This window comes from Miniopterus natalensis, chromosome 15 (genome assembly GCF_054644295.1).
Source record: "Miniopterus natalensis isolate mMinNat1 chromosome 15, mMinNat1.hap1, whole genome shotgun sequence".
NCBI lineage: Eukaryota > Metazoa > Chordata > Mammalia > Chiroptera > Miniopteridae > Miniopterus > Miniopterus natalensis.
In genome coordinates, this window is record NC_142095.1 from 47893950 (window position 1) to 47906589 (window position 12640).

The window sequence follows — 12640 nt, forward strand, 5'->3', positions numbered from 1 at the left end:
CTGCCTTGAATTTTCTTTTTCTCATTTTCACCTTGATTTTCTAAACATAGGCCTGCCCAGCTGTCCTGTGTCAGTAGTGTCTACTCTTGTCCCTTCAGTTCATCTCATCCACTCCAGTGGCTTTTTCTTCTCCTTCCTGTGAGAGGTTCCCAAAGGTGTGACCACAGCCCTGGTCTCTCTCCTGAGCTACAAACTTGAATATTTCAGCAGTCAACCTGTGACATGTAACAGTTCAACCTTCCAAAAGCTGAACTCGTCATTTTCTCTCCATTTCCACTAACAACTTCTCTAATTGCTGAATTGTCCAGCATGAAACCTCACAGTGGTATTAAGTCTTTCTTACTTGCACCTAATTCAGAAATTTATAGGTCCTTGAAATTTTCCATATAAATTATCTCTTTCATCAGTCTCTTCTTTTTTATCTCCATGGTCATCCAGAATCAGAGCCTCATTTTCTCTTTCCTAGGTAGTTTCAACTGGTATTTGGTCATATATTTCTTTCCTCACAGTCTATTCTATGCCCACTGTCAGATGATTTATTCCATATAGCTGGAGTTATAGTATTCTGATAGATACCTGTCTAGTGGCTCCATATTAGTGAATGTCCCCCTATCTCCCCCTTCATCCCTCTCTCCCCCTCACACCCCCACACCACCACCACCACCAATTACTGGATGACTCAATACAAGTGTGATTGAGAGAAAAATTGTTAAAATGTGGCTCCCGTCAACCAAGGAGAAGACATGTTCTTTATTGTGACATATATGGTACCGGATACTCTAGTACTTATGCTCACTGTTATCAAAACATGTCTTATATAAATACTGCTTTAAACATGTTGTTTAATCTAGAATGCCCTGCTTTCTGAAACAACCTTCTCACAAACACACAGAGGCACAGACATAAACATACGCGTGCACACACTCACACACACAGAATGATACGGTCTCTAATGCCTTCAGATTCACCTGGCATTCTGTTTATCTAACTCATGTTGTTTTTTCTACAGTATGGTCCTTTGTGTGCATGTCTTTCATCTTTTACCAGGTTGGTTGCTCCTTTAAGCCAGTGCTGTGTTTCAGTTTTCTCTTCCCTCCTTGAGTGCTGCATGAAGCGTGTCCTCCGTAAATCATGTTGATGGGTTACCTCGCTTTGCTTGTAATAGAGGAGTCCTTGAAGTGAGAACAGCGCCTGGATAATTACTGTAAACATGGCCCTGTGTCCCATACAACACTATCAGGAATGGACTTTAATTTGTACCCAATTTGCTGCACATCAAACAATTATCTGTCTGACGTAAAATATTGTTAAAAATAATTTTCTTTTATCATTAGAAAAAAAAAAGTAATAAGAAACAAAGTGGAACACGTAGCCCAGGGGGGTCTGTACCTACATAAATCACAGCTTTTACTTAGTAGCTTTTTAAACCCCTTGACAGTAAAGCTATCTTGACACTATTTAATTGTGTAAAATGACAGTGGTTTTAGAGTTGAACTTCTAAGTAATTTTTCTCTCGTGTGTACTTTCCAGAATTCATCCCAAGCATAATTTTTCAATTTTGAATAATAACATTTAAAAATCTACCCCCAGGTAAAAGTAGGACAACATAAGAAATGAAGTCACTTTTCCTGTGTTTCCTGTTGGTAAATTACTGTGTTTTCTGCCACCAGACTTCATCTAATGACATGACCTTTACTGTGCTAATAGGCAGCAAACAAAATCTGCCAACCTGTGATAAAATATAGGTTTTAGATATAAAATGAATTAAGCTAAGAAGATTTATAAAGGTCAAAAGCATGGGAAGAAGTTGAAACAGTGATGTGCGTTTTGACACGTTGTACTAGGTTTTCTCCAAGGTTATTTTTTTAAATCTTAACAACTGTACTAGACAATGTATTTTTTTTAAAAGTAACACTAGATTAGTTTTGACTAATGTTTGCTTGGGCTCAAATGTTAGTTTATTCAACAGCTGTTTATTATGCACCTATTATGTGCCAGGCAATGAGGACACTCTGGTGAATACTCAGTAATGACCCCTGACCTCTTGCAACTGATGGCTTAATGGGAGATGCAGGTAAACAAATGTTCAACTCCCTACACGGCAGGGTCACGCTGTGAAAGCGGGACTGATGGGAGCTGTACCTACCTCACTCGGGCTTCTCCGTTAAGCCCTGAAGATAAGATGGAGCTCACTGGGCATAAAAGAGTGGGAGACTGTGGCCCTCAAAAAGGGCATTGATGGTGCGAAAGCAGAGGAGGAAGAGCAGGTGCATTCTGAAACTGAGAGATCACTACAGTGGGAGGTCAAGTCTGGGGGTGTAAAATACTCTAAATTGGTGATTCTCAACCAGGGGAGATTTGGGTCCCCGGGAAACATTTGTCAATGCTGGTTGCCACAAGTGAGTTTGGGGAGAGGCTACTGCACCTAGTGGGTGGAGGCCAGGGATGCTGCTAGACATCCCACAATGCACAAGACAGCCCTACAGCAAAGATTTATCTGGCCCCAAAGTCGATAGTGCCCAGGATAAGAAACCTTGTTAGAGATGAACCTGTAGGCTTAACCTGGGTTTAGATCACAAAGCTACTTGGAGGAATTTGGACGTCGTGGAATTTAAAGGAATTTAATCTGGAAGTCGTGGGGTACCACTAAAGGGTTCAAGCATGTGTCATTTGTCAGCCTGACAGGCCACTCTGTTATTATGGCTGAAATTATATATTTGTATGTTTATACTGAGTCTCACATGATCAGAAAATGTGCTTACCATGAATTACATCTACCTGACTTACAAAGGTCAAAGGAGCCTCACTGTGCAAAGTTTGTTAAAAAGCTTAAGAGCAAAGGAAAAGATGTCTTATTTCATTGGTCTTCACCAGTCACAATATAATTTTTTTAAAATGTGTTTATTTTATTAACCCTCTCCTGACACAGAAAGTCAAGCATGACCATCCACTCTCATTAAATGAAGCACTGGCCATGCTGCAGTTTTACCTGGAAATAAAAAGGCTTGTACCTCCAGAGCAGAGGTATCATCTAAAGCTCCGACACAGGGTTTCTGAAATTTTTTAAAGTTCTAATCCCTTTAGAACATCTGATAGCACTGATGACCTCTCATTTTAGAAATATGCATGTATTCCCCAAATTGTGGGTCTAATTTCAGGCTTTCACATGCCCTGCAGAAATATAGAGATCTCTTATATGATGCTGATGTTCCCAGAAATATCTAAAGACCAGGTTGATAGCCACAAAAATTTGTGAAAGGAAATCTAGCATAATTTAGAGTCATCCAGAGAAAATCTTTGCATTTCTTCCTCACTGTGAAACTCTTTCCAAAAATGTTCACCAAGATACCATTTGTGTCATCTTGCAAAAAATAAGTAATATTGCATCACAGCCAAAACATTCGATGGAAATGAGCAAGTTTTCTTATGATCCATAATGAAGACAATATGTTGCTCTGCTCACAATAACCTCTGTGATGAGCAATTCTGTAAACCATGTGCTTTCTTCAGATTCCCGTCCATTTAATCATTACTTCTCCTAAAAACAGTGATTGATTATAGGCTCGGTGTCTTGTAAACGGGAAGAAAAGGTGAATTGACCTGTGCCTGAGTTTATTGCTGTTCTTTTCTTGTATATCAAGTACCAAATTTTCCATTCCCTTTTCTCTCCTTTCCCACAGATGTCCCAATTAGTTACCTTAGGACAGAAGCGTCCCCAGAACCCCATGCCATGTGAGAGCTCTCAGACACACCGCTCCCCTGTTCTTTCGAGGAGAAAACGCGGGCTAACTTCAAGGCTTCTGACTCTGCTGGTACCAGCAGCGCCAGCTCAGTGCAGCCTCTTCTTGGTGTTGCTGTGCTCACATTTGTCACACTTCCTAGTTCTGTGCAGAGACTGAGTGTCTGCTTATCTCCAATTCTTGCTGCAGTTTCTAGTAATTTGTTCATTTGAATGGAATTCCATTCCAACAGTCAGAACATCCCTTAATGCTCTTTGGGTTGGGATTTTGTGGGCCCCAAAGTTAACGTGTAGTCAAAATCAAGGTAGCAGCGGGACTGCAGTTCTTGTCCGGGACTCAGGCCCTCCCACAAGCTCCTTGGCCGTGTGCAGAGCTCATTTCCCTCTCGTGCTCTTCGCGGGCCGGTTCCACCTCTAAGCCGGCCGTGGCAGGCAGAGTCTTTGCCCTGCTTCCAGCCGCTCCCTTCTTCCTGCCACATCTCTCTGACTCCAGCTGGAGAAAGTTCTCCGCTTTGAAGGGATCATGTGATTATTTGGGGCCCACCTGGATAGCACAGGGTCCATTCTCTGTCCCAGGGTTCCTAACCTTAGCTGCTTCTACAAAGTCCCTTTGCCATGTAACATAACACAGTTGTAGGCTCTAAGGATTAGGGTGTGGATATCTTTGGGGGGGGGCATTATGCTACTAGAGAGACCTACAGGTAAAGTGTTATGGACATTCAGAGAGAGAGACAGAGTTCTAATTAGAAGTATCATGAAATACCAAAACCATAATGAAACAGCACCCCATTCCTGTTAGAATGGCCATCATCAAAAAAGACAAAGCGATCACAGGTGTTGTCAAGAATGTGGAGCATAGGGAGCCCTGTGCACTGTTGCTGGGAATACAAACTGATACAGCCACTATGAAAACACAGTGGAGTTTTCTAAAAAATTAGATGTAGAACTACTGTATGACCCAGCAACCCCGCTTGTGGGTATACACCCAAAGGAAATAAAATCAGGATATTGAAGAGGCATCTGCACCGTCGTTTCACTGCAGCATTGTTCACAGCAGCCAGGGCATGGAAACAACCCAAGGGTCTGTCAACAGATGAAGGGGCAATAAGGCCAGGCTGTATGTAACAAGGGGATATTAGTCAGTCTCGAGAAGGGAGATTCTGCCCTTTGTGACAATATGGACCTTCAGGGCGTTATGCTACGTGAAATAAGTCAGAGAAAGAAAAATGCTGTCTAGTATCACTTATATATGTAATCTAAAAAGCCAAACTCATAGAAACAGATTAGAATGGTGGTTACCAGGGTCTGGGGGGTCAGGGGAATTGGGGAGGTGTTCGTCAGAGTACAAACTTTCAATTGTAAGGCGAATAATTTGGGGGATCTAATGTACAGCATGGTTACTATAGTTAACAATGTTGTGTTACTTACTTGAAAGCTTCTCAGAGAGGTGATGGAAATGTTAACCAAAGCTGCAGTGGCAGTCATTTTGCAGTAGATGAGTGTGTCGAGTGAGCACAGTGTACACCTGAAACTTGCACAATGTTACATCTCAATTAAAAATAAATAAGTAAAAAATAAATAAAATGTCCAAAACTAAATGATAAAAAATTACCCTGGAAGAACTATCTAATTATAACTATTCGAGGTGGGGGCATTTTAGCAAGGCCTTGCGGTTTAGATAAAATTATTTTTCATGCCAGAAGCATGGTTGGTTTTTATTTTTTTTAAACAGATATTGGTATCATACACATTGGCTTATTGATAAGTAAGGCATTAAGTATACACAGTATCTCAGTGTGGACAGGCTTTTAGTACTGAGTATTTGCTATCATGTTTTAAACTTTCAAAGCCTGTTTAATCTAAGAAAATAGCGGCACACATTTGAGTGTTTTCTTATAAAACACAATCTTTAAAAAAGTAATGATGATTGGTCTTTGTAATTCCTAGTAATAAGTTCTGTCTCATTTTTTCTGCATAGTATAAAGTATGTTATTATGCAGGGTTGCATTAAGATCCAGCAGTTCTTAAACAACTTTGCCAAATAACCATATAAACCCAAATGCAGCGAAGGCGAGCGATCTTCACAGCGCACTTTCACCTCACTGAGGTTGAAGCTGCTCCTTTTAGGTACTTTCCCACTTCAGTGGGAAGCGAATTGTTAGGGTTTCATTAGTGGTTTCAGTATGTGGCTTTAAAGAAAAAGTTTTGATTTCTCCCACAGTTCATGGTTCTCCAATGAGACTTGTTTGGAATTAATTCATAGGGCCCAGGGATGTTTTAAAAGCCAATTGCCCTTCAGTGGATGAAGTCTCCAAGCAGCTGTGATGAATGAGCATCTGCATCCTTAACTGTCCTATCATTTTATCCTGGAACCAAAGTAAGATGGTTTTCTTGTTCCCACAATCCACCACGTTGTTTTAAAATCTGAATATTTCCATCACTTATAATTTCTGTTTTGGATGATAGTTCTGACCATCACCTTTTTATGACTGCTTGGAGCCAGTTTAGATAAACTACCATATATTCTTCAAATTTGCTTTTAAGTGGTGACTTTACAAGAGGCAACAAGTCTACAAGCAGCTGAGTGAGGCTACTGCTTTTCTTCCTGTAAACTATTGTGAGCCCAGGAAGGCGATCCACCCCCTCCAGGGTCTTCTATCGGCACCAAGGAAGGGATAGATTCACTTATACTTACCTTTTTCCAGAGTTACAGCTACATTCAACCTCAAATTCCTGCCGAACAAAACTTGTGCCATTGTTTCATGGTCCTGAGAAACCTGAGAAAAACCCACCATGTTTTGATGATGGCTTTCTGTCTGGAATCACTGGAGTTAAGCAAATATGCTGGACTCTCGAGATGTGATTGTTCAGGCAGGCAGCCTGCACAAGCCAGGTCATTTTATTTGCCATGTCACAGCCCCCACTTCTAGGGGACTGTTTCTTTTTATAACAAGAATTTGGAAAAGGGTAATGAGCTTTCTTTCTGTAGTAGATCACCCTAGTAGTTTATCTGGGCTTTTCACAGATAAGTGTTCTATTTTTGTAAGCAGCCAACTGTTTTGGAGGTTTCTTAACCTCCTGTATGTTCTTATTAGTGAAACTAGATCCTCTTTCTAGGAAAATCAATGATCCTCAGTATTATCACAAAAGTTCTGTGTTTTAACGTTGTGGGTTTCGGATGCCAAAATCTCTTAAATCCCTGTGCCTCATGGTCCTGGAGGCCTAGAGCACCCTCGGCTCCCGCCCAGCCCCACTCAGGGCCGTGCAAACTGGGCCCGTGCCAAGTTTAGATAAATTTTGATTGGTGGAGGTGAAGTTGGTCATTTTAGAGGAAAGTAATAGAATGTTTAAAGATTTGAATATGGGGAAGTATGAGAGTTTGGACAAAATAGTACAGTAGTCAAATTTGGAGTATGAAGCATGAAAAAGTAGGTTGGAGTCAGTGGGCGAGATTCTTAAATTATGGGCCAACAGTTTACTCTTCCTACAATATAACCTATACCTTGAAGACATTAAATAAAAAAGTATTAAAAGTTAAATAAAAACAATCCGTAATTGCTGCAAGGGAAGGAAAGATCAACTTTGCGACGGTTGTATACATTTACCAGCGGGAGGTATAATGTTACTGGTATCATGCGGGTTGGGGAGGGTCTGAGAACTGATGAAGCCACATACAGACTTGGTGCCTCTCAGCGGTGCCTGTGTTAGGACTTCCCAGAAAAGCGGGCTGTTCTCTGTGAAGTCGTCTCGGGTTTTACAGACATTCTGCTTAAACATCCCTGTGAATGGAGTGATGGGGGGGGGGGTATCATTTCCCCTTCATCCAGGAAACAATCAAGTGCAATATGATTCAAAAATCTAGAGATGAAAAAATTTCAGAATTATAAAAGGAAAATGATCCTATTTATAGTAGCAACTGAAAAGATAAAAGGGAAAAAGCTTGACAGAAAGATGTAAGACTTCCATGAAGAAACCTTTAAATACTATCAAATAGTACAACTAAGACCTGAGCTTATGAAGACTCAATATCATAAAGATATCAGTTCTTTCTATTTTAATTTAAAATTTAATGTTATGATACCAATAAAAATACATGTTTTTTTTTTTACTGGATGAACTGAATATAAAACTCACATGGCAGCCATGGCCAGTGTGCTCAGTGGTTAGAGCATCAGCCTGTGCACCGAGGGGCCTCGGGCTAGATTCCCAGTCAAGGGCACATACCTGGGTTGCAGGCTTTCCCCCTGTCCCCATCAAGGTGTGGGTGGGAGGCAACCAGTTAATGTGTCTCTCTCACATCGATGTTTCTCTCTCCCTCTTTCTCTCTCTCCCCTCCCTCCCTTCCACACTCTGTGAAAGGCAATGGAAAAAATATCCTCATGTGAGGATTAACAAAAAAATTACAAAATTAAAAAGCATGGCAAAATAAACAAGAATACCTCCAAAATAAAAATGTAAAAGAAAAAAAACAAAAACCCAGAGAGGTGAGACGAGCCATTCCAGTAGTGAGTCATACCCTAAGGTTTTAATAATTTAAATACTATGTTAGCAGTCCAAGACTAGACAGAGAAACCAATGAAATAGAATAGAAAGTACAGAAATAGACCCAGACACATGCTGTCTGGTAAAGAGGCCATCTCAGGTCAGTGGAAAAAATATGGATTAGTCAGTAAATAGTACTGGGACACCTGGATGGCTATCTAGAAAAAGTTGTATCTACAGGATAAATTCCAAAAGGATTAAAAATATAAATGTAAAATGTGAAATCATAAGAGCACGAGAAGAATCCATGAGAAAATGCCTGTATGATCTGGAATGATCAGAAGCCAGAAAAGAAAAGGTATGTTTGATTACATTAAAATGTCCTCATAGCTAAAAAACAATGTTAGCTAAGTCAAAATACACGAAATTAAGTGTTTAAATATATTTGCAGCAATATTTGAAATAGCAAAAAATATTGGAAACATTTTAAATCTCATCCGTAGGGACCGGTTAGTAAGTCGTGTTTGAGGCACATGCTGCTGTGGAAGAAAACAAGGGAGCTCTCTGTGCATGGACGCGGGAGGAAGCCCCAGGCACGACCAAGGGAAAAGGGGAAAGTCCAAAACACCCTCCTAGCTCGCTCCTTTGTGTAAAAAAAGAGGTATGTTAAATATATACTCACAGCTGCTTCTATGTGGCTCAAGAAACTTTCTCACCCAGATGTTGGGAAATTGGGAGAAGAGGGTGACTGGTGAGAGTAAGATCTTTCTCTGAATACTTTTTTATATTACTTTATTTTCTTACTGATTCAAAAGTTTAAATAATGAAAATATCAAGTAATACTTTTCCGTCTCTAAGCAGCCCTATTCCTTCCACCGACTCCTGCTTTACTAAGTTCTCGTAGGCAATGGGCACCATCGCAGAGCAACCTCAGGGCCTGGAGGCAAAGAAACTCGGGGGGAGTCTGTGCGGGGCCACGAGGCTCAAACGCCCCGCAACGCTCAGCACGACGGGGGGAAGTCCTTCTGGGCTTTGGTCTTCCATGACTCGGTCGCCGATGCCAAATAGTTGGTCACATTCTGGCAGCTCTCTGGACCTGCCTACTGGGCTGTGAAATGCAAGTCCAGGGATCTGGTTAGCCAGGGAGTGGGCTTCGGGGCCAGGAACTGAGCACGTTCGTGAGCAAGACCCAGAGCCGGGAAACCTAAGGGCCACACCGCCCACCCGTGGCCAGGATCTCCACCGAGCTCCTCTCTCTCCCGGCCTGGGGGAATCTACCCTGCCCTCCAGCTCCTCCAGAGCCCTGCGAATTCCAACACGGTGTGGAGAAAGGAACTAAAACAGAGGGGGGGGAAACTGCCATTTCCAGCTGTTATGTACACAAATGGTATTTTCAGTTAGTGAGCTGTTCTGGAGGAACTGCCTTATAGCTTCATTTAAACCATTTTTATATTGTGTTCAGGTGTGTCTTTCTTTAGAAAGTTAAATTCTGGGAAAAGAGGTCTGGGTCCTTTCAAAAGGGCAAGCGGTGATTGGATGCCATTACGTGCACCTAGAGGGCAGACGGCAGAAGGGAGCAGGCAAGCCTGGAATAAATGAAATTCTATTCTAATTTCAAAAGGACCCTGGAAGCACCTCGAGCGAGCTAGAATTACCCTCGTGCCTGCGGAGGTTTCAATCTCTCCTTTCCTACTGGGTTGAGAGGTACTTAAAGGAGCAGAGAAATAAGGCAAGTAACTTGAGAAACCAGATGAAATTTTTTAAAAAGTAAATTTTAAGTAGAAAGAGGCTGGCTGAAGTCGAGACGAGATGACGGCATAAATGGTATTGATAAGAACAAAGGCTGTGGTGGCTTAGACAACTGACCATGGTGGATACAATTTTAATTCCTTAAAGAAGCCCAAGAAAAACGGAAAGAAACACAGTGAAAGGGGCTCGTTCAAGCTTTGAAGGGAAACTCAAGGTTAAATCAAACAATGAGCCATAGAGCTGAAGATGTTAGAAAAATACCCAGTTTTACCTGGTGTCTTTTCTAAGTTTTTCCTAAATTGTAGATCTTGTTTAAAAAGAGTATTTCTTCATGTTTCTGCTTCTTGGTTAGTAGAGAATTCTACTTCAGACAAACCCCGAGTAGAAAACTTGGCTAGATCTTAGGGTTGCCTTAGTTATGCCCGTGGGAAGCTGTTCAGACCTCAACGCTGGAACTTTGGTATCGCTGTGAAGAGCAAGGCAGTTTATTCAAACAGCGGGCAGGAGGTCTGGAGAAACTGAGGCCCGAGTGCCCACCTGAGCAAGCAGCCCTCCAGAATAACCTTGGTAAGCACCCCGGATGTTTCTGTAGTTGTCGTGTAGAGGACAGCGCTGAAATTAGTTGTTTGGGCAAATGCTGTTTTCAACAAGAGAATTGGATCTTAGGTCTTCAGAACCTAAATGACAAGAAAAGCAAACCAAACTTAGGGGTAATTGTATATTTAATGCTTATTTGTGCAACTGAAAAGCCAGGGATTTTGATTTTTGTATTGTTTTAACAGAGTAATTTTCAAAAGTTTTAAACAACAATAAAACTCCTCTTTCCAATGTTACCTTTGACAGAATTGACATACATAAAACAAAAGAGAGAATTTCGGTAATTTTAACCCTGTTTTATAAGTTCGTATTTATAACAGCTTTTATTTATTTATCATACCAGAGAAAATAAGCTTTTTTGACAAACTGATAACTTGAAATCAAGGGTTATTATAGTTTCATGACAGTTGTAGTCTTTTATCAGCTTCAACACTCAACGCATTTTAGTATTTTGTTTTGTTTGCAGAATAAGGAGAAATCCCAATTCATTAAATGGTAGCAAATAACACACCTGTAGGCCACTCAGGTTACAGCCTGAGGATACTGGACAGCTCAATCCCACCGATCCTGAAATACCACAACGGTGTGAGATGTTTTCCTACATTTATTCATTAACATTGTCTAACTACTGCTCGCATAATTAAGTGGGTAAGTATTCAAATTTCAGAGAAGTTGATGAAAAGAATAAATTTTTTTTTTTGGTAGAAAGTACTTTACAAATTTATTTTGTAACATAATGGGATGCTTGGTATAGTTATTTTTACCAATCTTTTGCATACTTCACTGCTTGTCTATATTTACGAGAGAGTCACTTAAAATTTCAAAGTAGTAAAATTAATTGTTTTGCAGGCTAAGTCCGAGATTTGGTTTCATTGCTGATGTTGTCTGTATCCGTGAGGATGGTCCTGCCGCCCCCTGAATGGCCTAATGAACCTTACTCACATTGTGAAAGTATTGGCAAGACCAGAAACTGACGCAGACACATAACCTAATGCGATGGACATGCACAGTCCCGAATAATTAATACAAAAGACGTATGCAAAGTCACATAGATTTTTAAAGACTATGTTGCTTTATAAGAAGTTCAACTTTATGCAGTAGGATGTCAAAGTATTTGAAATTCATACCCGAATGTATTTGAAATTCATACCCGAATGATTTCACCTGAGAGCTTGACCTCCGCTTTCATGAACACCCTCTACTCTGTGAAAATTCGGGATTCACCACTTTTTAAAAGTAGGCTTGAGTATGTTATGGTTTCAGTAATATCTAAAGAACTGTATAAAGTACTGTTTGAATTAAACAACTGTGGGACTCCTGAAGCACACTTTGAAATACCTTTTAAGATATCTCAATAGAGGAGTCAGAGTTTTGGGACCCGGGGTTGGAAACAATTAGTACAAGCCTCAAACCCTGAGCTTTCATGTTGGTGTATAAATCCCATAAATCTCTTAATCACTCCTAGAGCAAGCTTTCATCTAATTTTCCCAAGACAGATCCATCAAAGCAATTCCCGGAGTTGAAGCAGGGCATGGGGAGCTCCTCAGAGGATAGGTTCAGACGCTTCTCATAAATCAATATGTCTCTCAAGCTGGCTGGATAAAATAGCCGCTCAGCTCAGTCCTTCAGAGCGCTCTGCTGTAACATTACGTCTTCATATTGTTATCGCAAAATGTTGAATCGCCTTTCTAAACAATGCAAAAAGTTAAACCTTCTTTACACAAATAATAGAGAATATTTTGTAAGACTCTCTCAGGGTACATTTTTCTGGTTCGGCCTTTAGTCGCCTTCACCTCTTTGCCATGCCCATGAGTGGAATTTGACTTAAATGTCATGAACTGTCACGCAGCTGATGAAGACGCAGCGCTCTGGCCCCGTCGAGCTGGAAGCCGAAGGAACTCGTGCGCGTCCTTTACATGACTGGCTGGACTCGGGAGGAAATTCCCGGGGCCCACACTTAGAGCTGGGCCACAGCTTCACTCCGCCAGTCAGAGCGTGAAAGGGAACCTCCTGAAAACAGTGTCTCCATGTCTCGGCTGGTCGCCTTCCCGCCCTGTCCCGGGAGAGCCATAA

General features: G+C 41.1%; 1 pseudogene; it reads right to left on the reverse strand.

The window, feature by feature from the left end:
• Nucleotides 1-6100: 6100 nt before the first annotated feature.
• Nucleotides 6101-7516, reverse strand: LOC107530421 (KATNB1-like protein 1 pseudogene; annotated as a pseudogene).
• Between the last annotated feature and the right edge of the window lie 5124 nt (nt 7517-12640).